At 34.0% G+C, this 20078-nt stretch overlaps 1 pseudogene; it reads right to left on the bottom strand.

The window, feature by feature from the left end:
* Window positions 1-9233: 9233 nt before the first annotated feature.
* On the bottom strand, window positions 9234-10941 carry LOC147406626 (UDP-glucose flavonoid 3-O-glucosyltransferase 7 pseudogene; annotated as a pseudogene).
* Window positions 10942-20078: the final 9137 nt, after the last annotated feature.

Here is a 20078-nt window from a genome sequence, read left to right as displayed (position 1 = left end):
AACTATTAAACCCCCTACCTACAGATCCACCTCCATCACCACAGGATTCAATGCTTGTAATGTATCATTTGTTAACGAAAATGAGAGAGGAGATGCGCAGGGAGTTGGAGAAGTAAAATAACGAGATCACGACAATACGAAGAGAAAACGGGGAGCTTAGGCAAAGGCTAGGCGAGGGAACTAAAAATGGAGGAGGGTTAGAAGGAGAAAGAAGCCAGGGGCATACAATCCACACAACATAGAGAACTGAGGTTGATCGGACTGTAGATTCTACAACACCAAGAAATGAGCAAGGAAGTTTTGAAACCCAGAATCCTATGACTAGGGGAGATGTTGAAAAGAAGGGATGAAGATCGAGGAAGGGACCCTGGGTAGAAAGCTCAAAATGCAATTCGGGAACTCAGGGGAACGTCGTTTTCACCAACAATAATGAACTCGGATCCTCTTAGAGCGTTCCACCCATTGAAGTTCAAGACATACGATGAAACGAAGGATCCCATGGACCACGTCCACCAGTACATCAGTCAGATGGTATTGTACCAGGGCTACGATTCTTTGCTTTGTAAACTCTTCCCGTCCGCTGTGAGGCACAGGGCTATGTCATGGTTCTAGGAGTTGCCAATTGGGTCGGTAATGTGTTTTTCTGAATTATAGGAGATGTTCGTTGGATAGTTTGTCCACTTACGAAAGACTCTTTTCAACTTATGACAGGAGGTCAGCGAGAGTATATGCTCCTTTGTCACCCGATTTTAGACAAAAGCTATAGTCGTTGAAGGAATGGACAAGGCGACCACATGCGCAGTCTATGTGGCAACAATCATTCCTGGAACACGGTTTCATGAGTCACTAATAAAGTCTGACCCCACGCGACTTGAAAACCTTTATGCGAAGGTGGAGAAGTATATCTTGGTGGAAGAGTCGATAAAGAGCATGGGTCGGGGAGCACGGACCGTGGCTAACAGCGAGGGAGGACAGGTAACCTAGAAAGAAATTTCTGAGTTGAGAGATGGGGGTAACAAGAAGAGACGACACAAACCAAAAGAACAGTCAAGGTGGAAGAGAGGGCGGGTGTACATGCCTCTCAATAAAAAGCTATCGGTAATACTAAGGCACATATGCAGTGACCCGACTTCGTCTAACTACCTCGGGATTATTGAAGGAAGCCCGGAAAATCGTATTGTGAGTATCACGGAACTGAAGACTATGCGACTGATAACTGTTACAGATTACGACATATCATATAAGATATGATCGAGGACGAAAAGCTCAGGAGGTATGTGGCCTTTACAACTAGAGGAGGGCGAGAGGCCCCGGGGAAAGCAAACCGAAAGCTACGACCTTAACTGCCAATTGGAGATAGGCATCATGAACCTAAGGGACGCAGAGTAGTATACACAATCTCGGGGGTGCACGATTCAGAAAGATTTTCCATGAGGTTAGTGTTAATCGAATCACCTCGGGAGTAAGTATGGAAAGGAGACTAAGTCCAGCAGTAGGGGAACAAGCGATAGTATTTACAAAAGACGACCTTAGAGGGACAACTGTGCCACATCTGGATGTGCTCCTCATAGCGCTTCCAATTAGAAATGTAAACCTCAGGAGAATCCTTGTAGACGTTGGAAGTGTAGTGGACATCCTCTTCCTAGAGGTAGCAAAAAAGATGGGAGTGTTAGAAAGTCTACTCTCGACCCAGTCCATAGTGTTCAGGTTTAACGGGGCTTCTAGTAGCTCGATAGGCGAAACTACTCTCCCTGTAATGACGGAATCAAAGATGGTCATGACAAGGTTTGTAGTGATCAACTCGGACTCAGCCTATAATGCCATTCTTGGGAGACAATGGATACACGAGATGATGTTATTATCATGATGCACAAAAATGAAGTTATTGGTTCTTCCAAAGCATATGTATTTCATGCTTGTTTAGTTTCACTTTCACACGTATAACTAATAAGACTAATGATTTTTGCATTCAACCTAACAGTCGGACTCAAAAACTCACTGACGTATCATGCACAAAGAACTATAGATTCTTTTGCCTGAGATACACAACTATACCTTTGGGATACATAATTGTGGATAGCAGGTTGGTTTTGTATCCTGAGGGATAGAATCTATGGTTCTTTGCTCATGCCACGTCGGTGAGTTTTGAGTCCCCCTATCAAGTTGAGTTCAAAAATCAGCACTCAACTAATTATGGAAAGAATTGTGTTGGGGTGACACAAAGGGAGACACAAGGGTGACAAAAACTCCTGGTGCCGTGCACATTACCTTAGACGCTTTTCCGCGATATATGAGTAAAAAACATCTACAGTTATGTGCATGCCACCAACACAAACGGAGACACAAAGGTGACAAAAATGATTAATACAAACTATAAAAGACAAATCCTCTACCATTATAAAAACGGAAAAACTGGAAGCAATTCCATTTTTGTCCGTCTAATTTTTTGTCTTTTAGGGATGCCACCTCATCAATCAACATACCATTTGATTTTATAAATAACATATTAAAAAGATATTTTGTAATTTTATAAACTATTAGTCAGTGCAGTCTTCTTAATTAATGGCAAAAAAAAATAAATGGTGGACATGTAATTTCTAATGAAACAATCCAAATTAATTTGATCATACATGTCCACCATTCATTTTTTTGCCATTAATTAAGAAGATCACACTGATTAATAGTTTGTAAAATTACAAAATATCTTTTTTTATGTTATTTATAAAATCATCTTAACAAATAGTTTAAATCATACGTAAGTAACATAAAATTAATGTTCAGGACCATGTAGCTAGTTCTATACCTACTTTGTTAGCTTACTAACATTATAAAAATATCATTTTATTAAATTATCTTCAAAATCACCTTATTTATTATATTAAATTATAAAAAGCCATTATGTAGGTCAAATGAAAAATGATTTAAATTTAGATTATTTATTTAAAAATTTTAAATAAATTTAAATTAATGATAAAATATTTAATCGTGCATAAATCCTGATTTTTATAATACACATGCCACGTACTTCTTAGTTATAATAAAGTAAATATTGCATCTACTACTTAATTATAATAGAGAGCTTCTATTTTGACACCAACTTTTGCTATCACCACCCCAAAATGTGTGCCAATTTTTTGGTGATTTACCTATGAGTTGGGGTGGTGTTAGCAAAAGTTGGTGTGGCAATAAAACCTTTCTTATAATAACAGTAAATATTTTGTACATGTGTCAGTGGAAGATTCAAAATCGCACTTGTTATCTTTTTTTAAGTTAGATGCAGAGCATTACCAGAGAAAGTTGCTTCTAAGCCAAGTAAATAATGCAAACACCTTAAGTAAGTCTTTCATTGCAAATAAAGAGCCCAATGCAGTACTAAGACGAGTAAGATATGATTCACTATATCCGGTGATGAGAATTTCATCAACGTAAATTAAAAAAAGAATCATCACTACATATATAGTAACGATGATAAGTAAAAAACAAGTAGACGGCTTTGGACCCGCAAAACCAAGCTCTCCATTAAAGTCTGAAATCATTGATGTCACACCCGAAGTTTCAAGATCTGCGACCCAACTCATTTCCATCATTTGAATTGTGATTTGTGACCTAGGGATGATTTAGGAGTAATCCACTTACATTCATCGACTAAAAAAATATGTTTTGGACCTAACTAAAATCATCATCTTAATCTTTTTTCTTTTTTTTTTAAACATTCATATAGGACAAACCAACAACACACTTATAGTCAAAATTTCATAACTTACTCAATTTTTATCGAAATTTAATGTAACACCTAATTCAGAAGGATGATCAAAATATCCACAATATAAAAATACTACACCAAAGAAAATATTTATTTTTCTGGTATGAAAATACTGAACAAGGTTGTGGCACAAATTAGAATTTAACAACCTATTGCTTGAGTTCTAAAATCTCCACACAATTCAATTCTAATCAAAATGTAGAGATATTAGATTCTATAGAAGTTATTAAAATGTGAAACCTAAGAAAAATTAGAAAAGGATTTTAAAATAATTGTTTGGCATGTGAAATATTTTTACAAAAATTGTGGTACACAATGAATTCTCTGTAGTCATGTTTAGTAGTTTGGATGGTAAAATCAGGAATAAATATTTCTATCATACAATGATATGAGACCAAAGCTATATCAAAGTTAATTTCCACAAGCTAATCCTGAAAAAATCAAAACCCAAGATGAAATCTAAGCAGGGAGTACGACGTTGTAAATTAGGTTACGTTTCCTTTTCATTCTTGTTGTCCACTAACAACATTAGCTAAGATAACTAACTATAAACTATAATAAAATTTTGTAACAATCCAAAAAAAAAAATAAGGATATACATGTATGAGTTATAGAATTGTTCCAAGTGGTTTTACGTCATTTTGACAACAAATGAGCATTTTACAATCATTCTTGTAAAATATGTTCAATTAAATCAACAACATTAAAGAGAAACTTTTCCAAGTCAATTAATAACTAAAGTCTCTAAAATGAGTATCCACCGCATCTATTCATCAAATTAGTTTAACACAAACTCCAATAAGCATAAGATAACTTCAAAAAATTATCCAAAAATCTCATACACCCTTAATCAAGAAAGCAAATCAAACTTAAATAAGAAAAACATATCAAATCTCCGATGACGATCTTACACCCATAATATGTCCTCGTCGAATCTGAAAGTTTTGACATAAAATGTCAATGAGCGGTGAAGTACAATAGGATTAACATGACACCCAATATATATAATCCAATAATAATAATAATAAATATCAAACAATATAAATCGAATACTTCACACATGGTATATATGCAATAAGAATCTTCGTAACACAACCACGTCAACACATGGAAAATATTAAAATAATCATAGAATATGTTTGTTTCCTTCATTAATTTAGCCATTTTATCCTTGGTCTTGCCAAACAGTAACTACTCTATTCTAGGATCGTCCTCGAGGACTTGCAGGTCTTACACCCAAGTGCCTATGCCTTGTTATTACACCATCATTTTCTCATAAACACACTCCATTATCTTTTATTCAACTAAACAAAATCATGAGAAGTGATCGTCTCAATCATGGCATCCACACAATCATAATAAGAGATCATCCTCACCAAAAATCAGCCCATTCCAAAATTTCTAACCCCATGTTTACAAGTTGAAAAATCGTGGACCGTCCATTTTTTGTAAACCATTTTTGATGGGGTTAGAAGTTTTGGGATGGGCTGATTTTTGGTGATGATGATCTCCTAACGGTAGAGATCATCCTCACCAAAAATCAGCCCATTCTAAAACCTCTTACCCATATAGGACAAAAATGATTGGCCAAAATGTTTGGTGCCGAACATTTCCCTCTATAGATATATATATACTTATATATGACATGTTTTTTTTCCTCATTATTAAACTATATTGTGAGAGTCATAACCTACCTAGATCGAACTCTCGATCCTCTCCAGTTGAGTCACGCATTCTTTACACCACCGTAACATCTTGGTCTTCTCCTTTCTGTACTTAGTCCAAAAGAAAATTATACAAAAGTAAAGCTAATAGTAAATGAAGTAAATTAAAATAGAAAAGTTGAAGATGAAAAAAAAAAAAAAGTAAAGGAGATTACACTATGGGAGAGTCTTAACACAACCTTAACCCTTTTTCCTTTCTCCGCTTTTCTTCATTTTTTTTTACTTGATTGATGAAATTAATGATTGGTTAAATTTTAGAAATTTAAAAACTTACTATTTCTCTCGTTGACTTGTCAAAAAGAACTTTCTAAAGTGGGCCAATAAAATAACATTTTTCAAATTTTAAAAGATAGGAATTTTTTCCTTTCTAAGGGTAAAATGTCCATAATAAAAGAAACAATAAGATCAGGGAATGTACCCAAATAAAGGATTAATTCTTCATTCTAAAATGGTTGGTACGTAACACACACACACACTCTCTCTCTCTCTCTCTCTTTCTCTCTCTAGATTTCTCCTAAATTTTTATCTCATATGCTCTTATCCAATCTTACCCTCCAAAAGAGTGATATTTACACTCATTTAGGGTTAGATTAGTAAATTATGGACTTATTATCCATTCCAAAATGGTTGATACGTGCCACACACAATCTTTCTTTTGCTAACACCACTCCAAGATGTGTCTTTGGTGATTTACTGAGTTAGGGTGGGATTAGCAAAAATTGGTGTGGTTATAGAATCTCTCTTATAATAATGGTAAATATTTTGAACATTTGCGTTTGTCCAGTATGGGTGAAAGTTTCAAAATCGCACTTGATATCTACCTCTTCTGTTCTTGTTTTCCAGATGATTTTTATAATAAAATATACCTTTGCACATCCCACCTTCCTTCATATAATCATAATAAACACTTTCTTTATAATAATAGTAAATATTGCACCTACTTGACTACTTCTTAATTTTAGTAATAGTAATCTTAATTATAATAACCACTTTCTTTATAATAATAGTAAATATTACACCTACTTCTTATTTTAGTAATAGTAAATGTTGCAGGTTAAAGTTTCAAAATCCCAATCGCTACCTACTTTCTTTTGTTGTTGTTTTTCAGATTTATATAATATACATCATCCCATTGCTTCTTAACTATGATAATAGTAAACATTGGACGGACTTCTTAATTATGATAATAGTAAAGATTTTGTACATATGCGCATACACGTATTGGTCGAAGTTCCAAAATTGCACTCTGTAGCAATTTATCTCTAGTGGGGAGGGAGGGTACTACATTAACAAAAATTAAAACCATAGTCCTCTATTATTAAACTCTTTGATCTGATTTAACCAAAAAAAAACTTCAAAAATAAGTTGTTTTCTATATGATCTAACACTTCCAAAATGGAAAGTCACTGACCCATCATTGTTCAACCCATTTTCAACGGTGTGCTTTTTTTTTCTCTGTGCAGTTTACATAGAACTCTCTTAACTCTTTAAAAACGCTGTAGGAAAAAGTTGTCACAGAGGATCCGCTCCCTAATCACTACATTCATTCATTTGTTCTCGTTTTCCAGATCTTATGGATCACTTTTGGTCGATATCAAAGATACATCTTTATTTTCAAATGATAACATGCCCTCTTGACCTAGGTCTTCTCTCATATAGACAATTGAATGATGTATATACCCTCATCTTCAACCTCCAACATAAGACCTCTGATTTTATCCCCAACAACATCAGTCATCTTCAATTTTTAAACTTCAATAACAATAGAAGATTTTTTAAAAAATCAATCTTTAAACTTCAATAACAATAGAAGATTTTTTGAAAAAATCAATGACAGCATATGCAGTACTCATCTTCAACCTTTAACAGAAAACCCCTTGGTTTTATATTTCTAGTCTCAAAACAGGTAATCTTCAATCTAAATATATAGTTGTCACGTAAGTGAAGCTTTTAAAGAGTAAAAATCCATTCTCTTCAAAAGCCATCCCAATTGGCAGACACGATTAGGCAGTAGGGATTTATGACTAAAGGTCATCATGAAAACTTCATCAGTTTAGAAAAATAAATGATGTCAACATATTTTTAAAGAGGGATGATTTTCTAACTAGAAAGTCATCACAGGGTCAATACTCGACTGACGTGGCATGGACCCAAAACCATAGATCTTGTTCTCCGGGATACACAACTGTACATCGTCATAAAAGATGTGCAGTTGTGTATCCCGAGGAACAAGATTAAACAACTCTCTTCTTTTCCCAAATTTTCTATGAAAATTACATTTAATTGGATGTGTACATCCAACATCGAACATGAAGTATATCCCATACAAAAACTTGGTTGCAAGACTTACACATCAAACAGGATGTAACAATATGCGACACTGACACATCTTTTTGTCATTAGCAGATTCGATTATTTAATTAAAGGACCTGTATGATCAAATTAATTTGGACTGTTTCATTAGAAATTACATGTCCACCATTCATTTTTTTGCCATTAATTAATAAGATCACACTGACTCAGGACCCTTCAATCAATAGGTTTGGGTTATTGATGAAGTAGACCCAAAGTAGCTTCTGATTAAATAGGACTGCCAAGTGATAAAGCCAAAAAAATTGGAGACCACTGTGTAGTCACTCGTGATTGGTTAACCCATGTAAACAGTCGAATCCAAGAAGACTTGTGCTTCCAAATTCCAAATCATAATTTAAAAGTGCCCTCCAAGTCTAATAAAATCTCAAAACTCAATATTTCAAAACAAAGGAAAAAATTACAAAAAAAAAAAAGAAAAAAAAATGAATATTCATGATCAAACTTATTTTTATTACAATTTTTTTTGTCGAATGTAGTTGAACAATTGATTAAATCTGAGTTTAAAATATTTTTATAAATATTTGATAAAAAATTAAAGATATTGAATAATAATAATGTAAAATAAATAAGAGTCAAAAATTATATTTAAAACAAATTTTTTTATTGAAAAAGAAAATTAAGAATAGCATGTATGTACAATGATGATGACACAATTGGTATTTGTATAAGATGAATAGTGAAATAGAAACCATCTCTATTTTTTTTTTTTTTTTCGGAAAATGCTGGAATGACACAAATGGAGATACAAAGGTGACACAAATGACATGGTGGCGCACACGTAACTGTAGATGCTTTTTACTCGTATCTCATGGAAAAGTGTCTACGGTAATGTACGTGCCATCACGTCATTGTGTCACCCCTGTGTCTTCTTTTGTGTCACCTTAGCACCATTTTTTTTTTTTTTTTTTGCTTTGTCTCCAATTCTAAAGATGTGAATAGTGATTTAGAGGGTGTGTCAAAAATTAAGAGACCAGTTGGAGTTTGGTTCGAAAGTCTCTATCTCTAACTATAGAGATATAGAGACTAGTTAGAGTTGCTCTGAGATTCTTTGTTTGTGATTGACTTGTTGAAATTTTTTGTGTTTCCATTTTGTTGTCGGTAAAAGTCAATTTTAAAAAAGAGGATTTAGTCTTTCTACAAATCAAATTATTTTAAAGGATTTTAATATTGAAGGTTATTTTATAAAAATACACATGAAAGATTTCAAGAAAGTTTTTTTTTTTTTTTTTTTTTGTAAAGGGGTCAAGCAGATCCCTAATTAGAAATAAAAAGATTATAACTTATCATAGGTATGCCCAGAAGCATCCATACATATAATGTCTACCAACTGCTAAGGGAGATCCTATGCTCAAGAATAACTCTACCTAAAGAAGGTCGACAGCTTTCTTGCATTCTCTACGACAAAGGTGAACAATATTACTTATTTTTAAAGACAAAACAAAACTAATTAATAATAACGCACATACAAAATCCATGAGACGGGGTGCAGGGAATCGACTAATTGGGTCTCAATTATCGCTCCTGCTGTAAAGCCTAATCTGTTGGATGAGATGAGTCATGTTGTTGTAAGATGATCCCCCCTTTTCCACAGCTTTCTTAGCAATCTCTCCAAGCTCCCTTACTCTCTTTCTAATCTGCTGCATCACTTCATCTCCACCGTCCATCAACCCAATCACCGCCTTTTCTATCTTCTCCCTTGTCACCGTTACCTTCTCTTCTTCTATCTCTGGTATATTGTCACTCCATATCTCATTCTCAACACCCACTGGAACTCCGATACTCAAAACTTGAGTCACCAACTTGTCGTTGTATAATTGCTCAGCGTAGAGAGGCCAAGTGATCATTGGTACACCCGCACCTATGCTTTCAAGTACAGAATTCCATCCTGCATGAGTCACGAACCCTCCGATTGCTGGATGTTCCAAGATCAGTAACTGTGGGGCCCACGTGGTTATGATAAAACCCTTATCACTTTCCTTCATCTTCTCCTCAAATCTATCTGGTAACCACCACGTTTGTTCTTCTTCATCTCTAATATCGGGTTTCCTAATAACCCATATAAATGGATGACCACTAGCTTCAAGACCAAAAGCGATCTCATGAAGCTGTGCCCTACCAAAGCCTGCCAAACTACCGAATGATACATAGATAACAGAGTTAGGTTTTTTTGAATCGAGCCAACTCAGACAATTTAGTTCACTACTTTCATGATCACTACCATTCCTCTTGGCCTTGTCATCAGAGACCGTATCTTCGTTAGAGCTTATAAGAGACACTGGACCTATAGACCACACTTTGCTGTTCAAAAACTTCTTGAAGTAATCAACGTAAGCTGGCTCTAACTCGTAGAAGCTGTTCACCACACAACCAAAGCTACCAGGAATTGAGTCACGGGCCCGTTTTATGACATCTGTATAAGGAATTTGAATCCTTAGGTGTTCAGGGATTTGAGACTTGGTCATCTTGATCTCATCAGGAAGGTCTGGCAATATAAAATCTGATGATGAGGTGGATTTTTTATCGTCACTACTTGTTGTACAGTAGCGTTGGATTGAATCGATTGCACATTGAGAGAACAAGTTAGAGGGTTCAAAATAGATCCTCGGGATTCCAAGATCGGAAGCGAGGTCATTAGTCCAAGGGTAGAACATATCAGTGATGATGCAATGTGGGTGGTTTTCTCGGATGAATTTCTCAATCTGAGGTTGGAGAAGTCTGAGAGCGTAATAAAGTTTTTGTGAATGTTGAGGGGTTTTGGCGGTGTTGAAATTTTCGATTCCTTCAGGTAAGCCGACATCTGCAGCTGGGAAGTAAAGTAAGTGAAGTGAGATTTGGTAACCAGATTTGATGTCTAGATCAATGGAGTTTTTGAAGAGTTTGGCATTGAAAGGGGTGGTGATGATGGTAACTTTAACCCCATGCCTAGCAAAGATTTTGGCTATGTCTACCAGAGGTATCATATGGCCTGGACTCAAAAATGGAAGGAAAAACACTTTGAGTTTACTGACTTCTGTAACTGATGAAGCATCCATGGTGGTAGACTAATTGTGTTAAGCAGAGAGACAGAGAACAAGTAGACACTTCGGGATTTCTTTAGGGACCGGAACTCTCAATTTATAGAGAAGAAGACTGATGTCGTGGAATTCGATGTTTTTTTTGGTTAAAAAAATCTTTAACGATAATCTTAATAGGGATTTTTGGCTCATAGTTTGACATGTGACGTGAATGACATCAGAAATGAGAGCCATGTTGAAAGAAAAGATAACTTTCTATCTGATATTTAGAAAAAAAAAATTATATACATTTATATATGAATATTTTCATTAAATGTAAAAGACTGTCTCGTTGAATTGTCACTGTAATAACTAATATGGGCTCAACAATTCTTTTAAAGATTTAAATTTTAGAGTCGTGCTGGGGTGACATAGGATTTACTGTGATTCTCATAATTCTGACGTGAAAATGCATATATAATCGTAGATGGTTTTTAATCGTATCAATAGGAAATATATCTATGGTATGTGCACATCCCACGTCAAAATTGTGAGAATCACAGTAAATTCCCTGTGTCAGTAAATTCCTTATGTCATTCCAGCATTTTTCTAAATTTTAATCACTAGATAGGTGGCCGAATGGTAAGACTTCGAAGTCAAGAGGTTTGTTCCCTTTGTGGTTTCAAGATCGAATTCAATCGTTCCTAATATTAGTGGTCACAGACCGTTCAATAAGTCTTGTTCGGGGAGGAGGGAATAGTCGGTGTGCGCAATTTAGTTTGAATTCCCTTCTATACAAAGAAAAAATAATAATTTAAAATAATAAATTTGAGGTCAGAAGACGTGCGGAGACAAAGGAAACTTTCTTTCTATTACTGATGTCATTCGTGCCACATGTCAAACTGTTGTTGGGCTATGAGTAAAACATCACCCATTATCTTACTATTGAGGGCTTAAAAAAGTAGTCACAAATCACGATACAGTAACGTCCCACCCCTATAAGAGCATTCAGCCTTTTACTGAGTCCAAATACAAATTCCAAAGTATATATTAAATGCACTTGCCCTAAGGTACTAAGTCCAAATACAAATTCCAAACTATATATATATATTAAATGCACTTGCCCTAAGGCCATACATTAACAAAATCCAAATGAAAATAACATCTCAGGCACACCAATAGTAATCGATAGAGATTTATTGTTGAGTGCTGATATTGTAATTCAACCTCACGATAAAACTCAAACACTCATCTACGTGATGAGATGAGGGATTTTTTGCTCACAGCCCAAAAGTCGTTTAGCATGTGGTACAAATGACATCTCTTGCGCTCTGCCCACATATTTATTTTTTAAGATTTCAAATCTTAGAAAAAAGTTGTTGGGCCCACATTGATTATCACATTGTCAACCCAACAACACAGAATTCTAGATTTCATGAAAATATTCATATTCAAATTTTTTTTTGTTTTTTGAACTTGATCCAAGGTGTTGAAAATGAATAATTACCAAGCACCCAAATTTGAAAATAAAATTCAACGTTAACAAAATAACTAAAATATTTTGATAAAATCTAGAAGGAAAATGGACAGCTACCAAACACCCGAATTTAAAAATAAAATTCAACGATAACAAAATAACTAAAATATTTTGATGAAATCTAGAAGACTTTATTGTTGGATTGTCCATGTGATAATCAATGTAGGCTCAGCTACTCTTTTTTAGATTTGAAATTTTAAAAAATAAATCTGAGAGTAAAGGATGTGCGGGGCAAGAGTTATTTGTACCACATGTCAAACGATTGTTGGGCTGGGAGCAAAAACTGTTCCCATTACATGAGGAATCCTACCTGAAAGTCACGTGTCAGTAATACACGTCAGCATTCCATATCATCTTATGCATTAAAAAAATTTTGATTTTTTAAAACCCTTCTCTTCTCTTCCAGATCTGACTGTGCAAAGAGAGGGTTGTTCATCTGCTCCACTCGAGAAAAGGGGTTTCTTCTCCAAATATGAATCAGGGTAGTGCGAAGAGAGGGTTTGTTCATCTTCTCCACTCGAACAAAGGGGTTTGTCCTCCAGATCTGAATCAGGGTAGGGTGGAGAGGGTTGTCTTTTCTGAACATAGATCGTAAATCGATTGTGTTCATCTTTTCCGCTCAAACAAAGGGAAAAAAATCAGCACTTGAACAAAGGGGTTTGAGGATTTTTCTTCTCCTTTGCCATCAAAAGCTTAGAAATCAAATTTTGTTAATGCATAAGATGACGTGGAGTGTTGACGTGTATTAGTGACCACGTGATTGTCAAGTAGGTCTTATCATGTAACGGGAATGTCTCTACGACGTACATGAGTTTTTGAGTTTCGCTATAAGGTTGATTTACAAAATCGGCACTATTTGCTGTTTTGAAAGTAATATGCTAAGTTGATGAAACATTGGCATGACACCATGTGTATTAAATAAGCAAAAGTGATTGATAACTTTTGAGGTGACACAAGATTTACTATGATTCTCACAATTCTAAGGTGGATGTGCATACATAACCATAGATGATTTTTACTCATATCACAAGGAAATACATCTATGATCATGTGCACATCCCTTGTCAGAGTTGTGAGAATCGCAATAAATATTGTGTCATTTCAACATTTTTCATGAAAATTTGGAAGTAATTTAAGTGCTTAAGTTTTTAGTAATTTTTCAGTACACCAGGCTTCATTCCATTGGTACATCAACTTAGCACATAACTTTCAAAACAACAAGTATGTGTTCATTTTATTCATGGTGTCGATCTGATTTAAGAAAAGAAAATAATAAAAAATGAATGTTTTATATGGCACAAATCACAATCCAACACTTTTAAAATGGACAGTCTCTAAACTCTCAATTTCAAAATGTTATGTTATCACTTTATATTTACGTGGCACACTACACGTAACGAAGAGGGTTTCTTCAAAATTTTGAAGTGGGTAACCCAGTTCAAAGTTATTTTGGTACAAAGGATCCGCTCTCATACATGAAATACTAGTCATGCTATATTGCCAAATCACAAGTCTTTGAAATATGCTCGTTCGTACTACTATCATTATTATCATGATGCACAAAAAAGAAGGCCCCGTTTAATACAACAGCCAAAATTTGTTGTTAGATTCAATTGTAAGAAGCTATTGTCAGAAACAGCTTTAAAAAGTTAGAATACTAAAAAACTTGTTTGATAGAATCTTGTAAAAGTGTTGTGATGTTTATCAGAATTTAGTAATTATTGTTTAGTAGAACTGCTGGATTTTGTTGTATTAGGATAAAATGACCAGAATACCCTTAATGCTGATAATGCAACAAAAATGACTAGAGTACCATTATAAATATATAATTATACTAAATATATATAAATATAATAAATTTTTATTAAAAAATTATAAAAATAATTATTTTAATTTTAAAAAATTATAATTCTATAAAAAAAAATTATAATTCTATAGAAATTTCGATAATATTTTCTCTTAAAAATGGATATATAAAATTTTTCTGAAAAAAAAAAATACTTGCTTAATACACAATCCAACATCAATATTACATCATATATACATAACATATCCGCATAACATCTCATTTATATTTTAACATCATTTAAACATAATAACCATAGCCACAAATCTGAACCCAATCATAACATTATATATTTTGTTCTGTGATAGGTACATAAAATAATAACAAACCAACAAAAAAAGAATTGTTTGATAGGTAAATAAACTAAGAACAAATTAACAAAAAAACTGGTTTTTAAAAAAAAAAAATTTAGGATTTTTAATGTATGATGTCGATCGAACCTATAATGGAAACGGCAAAACAATGGAAAAATCCCTGTCAATCAGACTTGTGATGGAAACAACAAACAAAGCGGAAAAAATCCCCTTCGACCAGACTTGTAATGAAAACGGCAAACACAATCGATCGGAACTCTAATGGAAACGACAAACACAACGACGAAAACCCCCGTCGATCAGAGCTCTAATGGAAACGGCGAAAATCCCCTTCGATGGGAGCTCTAATGGAAACGGAAATGACAAACACAACAGTGAAAATATCCGTCAATCGGAGCTCTAATGGAAATGACAAAATCTCCGTGTGTAGACTTGATTAGGGCAGACGAATAAGAAATATTCCTTATGTATTTCTAATTTGAGAAGGATAGGGATAAAATTTATGTTTTTTTAAGACTACTTTGGCATTTTCACTTGAGCTATTATTATGACTTCGCTTCTCCCCAGACGCATCTATGGTAATGGGCGTGATACTCCATCATTTTGTCACTTTTGTGTCTCCATTTTTGTCACCACCATTTTGGTCAGTCTAGTCTTTTGTAGGGATGCCACCTCATCAATCAACAGACCATCTCTATTTTTTTTTTTTCCATTCTTTAAGAGCTTTTAATTGAGCACTACCAACTTTATCAAACGTCTCTACCAACCCTTTCATGATTCATCTTTTTTTTTTCTTTCTATTTTTTACTAAGTTATTATGTCACCTCACCAGTTGACTAGCCTTACTAAGATAGTAAAGATTTCATCTCACTAAGATCCTTAGGCTTAACTTGTGGCATGCAAAAACATGATCCCCAAATGAATTACTTTTCAAACTTCTATCAACTTTAGGAAAAAAAATCCCAGAAATAAATTATTTTTCACAGTTAAAATCCAATTTTAAGTTTGAGAGTTACATGGAAGTTTGGCAGCCGTTCATTTTCAAAACCTTGGATCAAGTTAAAAACTTTTGTTTTTCGAATTTCTTCTCTATTTGAGTTTATCAAAGAAACTTAGCCATGGTGTTGGATTGCTAAGGTTGTAATCCATTTGAGCAAAACAACACTTAGTAAGGCTCAATTCTTTACTAAGTTAGTTAGGAAAATATTTTTCATCGCCAAATCATCTCTCATTTATACTTAGTGATGTCACCTCATCAATCTACACACCATCTCTAATTTATTTCCATTCTCTAAGGGCATGTTTGGAAATAGGAATTCGAGTTACAATTCAAACTCCAAGAAGGTCCTCAACTCACATTTTTAAATCATCCATTCTATAAACTTGGCAAAGACATCGGATTTCTCCTTCATAGAGTAAATCCAAATCTTTCTTCAAAAATCATTTATAAATGTGAGAAAGTAGCGAGCTCCACCTTTTGATTTAGTAGGTGCGGGCCCCCACACATCAAAATGAATGTAGTCTAGCAATTTCTTACTCTTAATTTTTTTTTTTTTTTTTTTTTTTTTTGCAATCTTCAACAAAACCTTACTTTGCTTTCCCATGACACAAAATTTGTAAAATTCTAACTTACATGCCCCAATATCCTTCAATAATTGTCGCCGATGTAACTCTTGCATTGCTCTTTCACATATATACCCAAATCTTAAGTGTCAAAGATGAGTTCAATCCTTGCTGGGATTTTTTTCTATGGATATTGCAATTCCACTTAGAATTTTATTCCCTGAAAACTTATAGAGCATATTCAACTCTTATAATCATCATGACTCCCTTAGCAATTTTGAATATTCCATCATTTACTGAGAATGAATACCTATTTGAGTCGATTGTGTCCAAGGATATCAAATTCTTCTTGAGTGTAGGCACATGCCTCACACTACCCAAAGTTCTAACAACCCCATCATACATTCTTATCTTTACGATACCCATTCCAATAACTTTGCATGCCACATCGTTATCCATTCAAACATCTCCACCGTCATGAGATTCATAAGAATCAAATCAATCATGATTGGAACACATGAAAAGTACATTCAAAATCTAAAATCCAAGAGTTAGAGGTGAGATTACCCGAAGATGTTGTTAAGAGCTCTCCATCGCTTTCCGATGCTATGCTTGCCATTGAGCTTGACTCAACTTTCTTCCCTTCATTTACCTCCGCTTCGTATTTTCTACAATCTCTTTTATAAGATCCCTTCTTCCCGTAATATTAACACTCTACTTCTTTTTTTACTTCTAGATTTAAATATAGAGTTCTTCCATTCATATTTGCATTTCTCCTTTGTTCGGCATCGCTCACTTGAATCTTTTGTAATGAATTCTTCCCCTTAAGTATCCTTTTCACTTGACTTATTCATGATCACATGAGAGATAAGGTCTTGAACCAACTCCTCAAACTTAAGTCTCATTGTCGAATATAAGATTAGTCCAAAAATGTTTGAAAGAATTAAGAAGTGATCTCAACAAAATCAATGCTTTGTCTTCTTCTTCAAACTTCACTTCTACCTTCTACAAATCACTAAAATACCAATTGAACGTATTCAAGTGCTCCATGATATCTTGTCTCTCCTTCATCCTTATGATTGAGTTAGTCCTTAAAGATTAATTTGTTGGACAAAGTCTTTCCCATGTAAAGCTTTGCAAGTTTATCCCATGTTCTCTTTGTTGTCTTTTCTTCCATGACGTTATACATGATTTCATCGGAAACATGCAACTCAATGGAACTAGTAGCCTTCAAATCCAATTCTTCACATGTCTCACTAGACATGCCCTTTGGCTTCACTTCAATGCCTCGAATAAAATTATGAAGCCATTGTTGGATAAGAATATTCCTAATCTTCATTTGCTACAATGTAAAATTGGATTTTCCATCAAATAGTTTTACTTCAAACTTCACCCCATCGGAACTTCTGATCATCATTGTACCATTTTCTGTCATTGCAAACATCTTAGATAACCTAAGCTTTGATACCACTTGTTGTGTATGTGAAGCTCACGTAGTAATTTGATCAAACACCTATTGAATATTTCACCAAATACATTGTATGTCACACCTTCCAAGACCTTATTTGATAATGGAAATGAATGATAACCCAACTAATAGTAGAAAATGCAAAGAAGATAAGCAATCACACAAAGAAATAATAAGAACACAATACCCACAACACGATATCTTACATGATTCACCCAAATGTTACATCCATAGAGGTATAAGCGTTGGAGCTCGATTTCACTATGAAGAAAATGAGGCAAATCGATACAAGAAGTCAACTTTATCACTTAACTTCACATTCTTGTAGATCTCAATCTTCCCAAACTTCTCAAACTCTCCTCTCTTGGGTTTTTTTTCTTTTTTTACTCTCTTCTCTTGAAAAGACTTAGACTTGAAGTTAGACTTACAACAAAAGAAAACAAAACCCATTTTAGAAGTACCACATAAGTGGGTCACTTACATAAGTTACAAGCCCAGCCCAAAAATACATAGACTTGGAACGATATAATTGATTTTTGAGTCATACTTCAACAGTTTGATTTGTAGATATAAGGAGAAAATTTATTCCAACTGAATGAGATCTTCATGTGAGCAATTAGATCTTAAAGAGATTTGTCCTTCTTTTTCTGTCTCAAATTGGTCTTGTAGTCATTCAACTCTCACGGAGTTTATCGGTTAGGGACGACACTACAAATTATTTTGGTAGTTTAATGTTTTCATAAGTTAATTCATGAATAATGTTTTGAAACTCAATCACTTGGTCTATAAATGATTTTCCATCAACAATTAAATATTCTAAAAAAAATTCACGACAGATTTTTTGACTCTCGCATTTTCTATTACGTACTTCTTCTCAAACATTCCTTACAACTCTCTAGAAGTTTCATATATATAGTAAATGTCATATAGGTGTTTACAAGATAAGATAAAATATAGTTCCTACAAATCCCATATGCTTTTAGCCAGTTTTGCAAATTAGGGTTTGTTTCTTTATGTTTTTTCTCCCTTGAGAACAAATAATACATTTAGGGCTTCAAGGAATAAGAGAATCTTCTGGCTCCACCTTCAATAAAACTTTCCATTACAAGATTTTGATATCAACAAATCCGATTTCACATGTTTTATTTTGAAATCTTTGTTCGAGGTAACAAATTAGAAATAGAATATAGAAAAATTGGTCTCAAGATTGTTGTCAATTTTGGTTCTGTGTTTTGGTTTTATGTCCTTGAAACAAAAAGATACTAAACAATAGTAGAATGAAAAATCACGAATAAATTACAATAACTTATCAGTAACTGAGGCATGGAGAAATTGTTGTCTTTAAAATCAAATTTGCCCCCTTAGGAATGAATTCACAATGTATTTGATCTCATGCATCTAATTTTCAAGATTCAACAATCCGTGTCTTTCTTAACTGTGTACTCAAAAATAGCAGATCTAAGTCAAACCCGATCGAATCGAACATTGTAGAACAACAAGATGTCGTTTTAGAGAACAATAGAAAAGAAAGATAAGAGAGGTCAGGAAGATTTTTTCTATATCTCTCAAACGGTAGAGCACGATTTGTTTTATGGACAGTAAGCTCAGCTATCTAAAAGAGCTCAATGATCCACTATAGTAATGATAGAGACATTTGGGCCTTAATTGTTATATTTCTGAACATTGAAAAACCCCCCACGGTCTAAAGCTCGTTAAAGAAAAGAAACTATGATCTAATAGTTCAATGAAAATATACAAATCAACAGTTGAGATAAGACAAAATTAAAAAGGGATTTTGATCAAAAATAACTTTTAATTAAGACCCAAACCCAAGTCCGAGCTCGGCTCAGCACGGTGCATGTGTGTGTGTGTGCACGACGTGTGCACAAGTGTCCTTTAAGATTTTCTGATGGGTTGGTCCCAAACACAATGGATTGTAATCCTACAGTGCCTTAGGAATATACTTTTGACAAATTCATCAAGTGAATCGATCCATTTAGAGAAGGATCACTCCAAAGGAACTTAAGGGTTTCTAATTTTTTAGTACACTAATTGGAACGTTGAAAGAGCCTAACCAAGATTTGAAAGGAAGTAAGGATAGACTTGATTAGCTCCAAACACCCAACATAAGAGAGAAAACCACCTTTCAAGCTTCTTAGATACAATAATTATAAAAAACAATTTTATTTTGAATGCCAAGTAGGCATGTGTGATAAAAATTGAAGTAATATGGACTTTATCAGATCTTGTAGCCTAAAAATACTCAATGAGACATGTGATATCTGACTTTTTTTTTATAGAAATACTCAATGAGACATGTGATATCTGACTTTTTTAGATCTTGTAGCCATAAATTACTAATGTACATAACATTGAAGTAATACATATTAGTTTTATCGATCTCACCAGTTTAGAAAGTCCACTTACTGTATAATATTGAAGTAGCACATGATTTATTGGATCTTTTAGTCTAGAAATACTCAATTTGGAGTGATTT

The sequence above is a fragment of the Akebia trifoliata genome, chromosome 3 (genome assembly GCF_017979445.1).
Source record: "Akebia trifoliata isolate Shusen 1 chromosome 3, ASM1797944v1, whole genome shotgun sequence".
Taxonomy (NCBI): domain Eukaryota; kingdom Viridiplantae; phylum Streptophyta; class Magnoliopsida; order Ranunculales; family Lardizabalaceae; genus Akebia; species Akebia trifoliata.
This window is presented reverse-complemented; position numbering and strand designations above follow the sequence as displayed.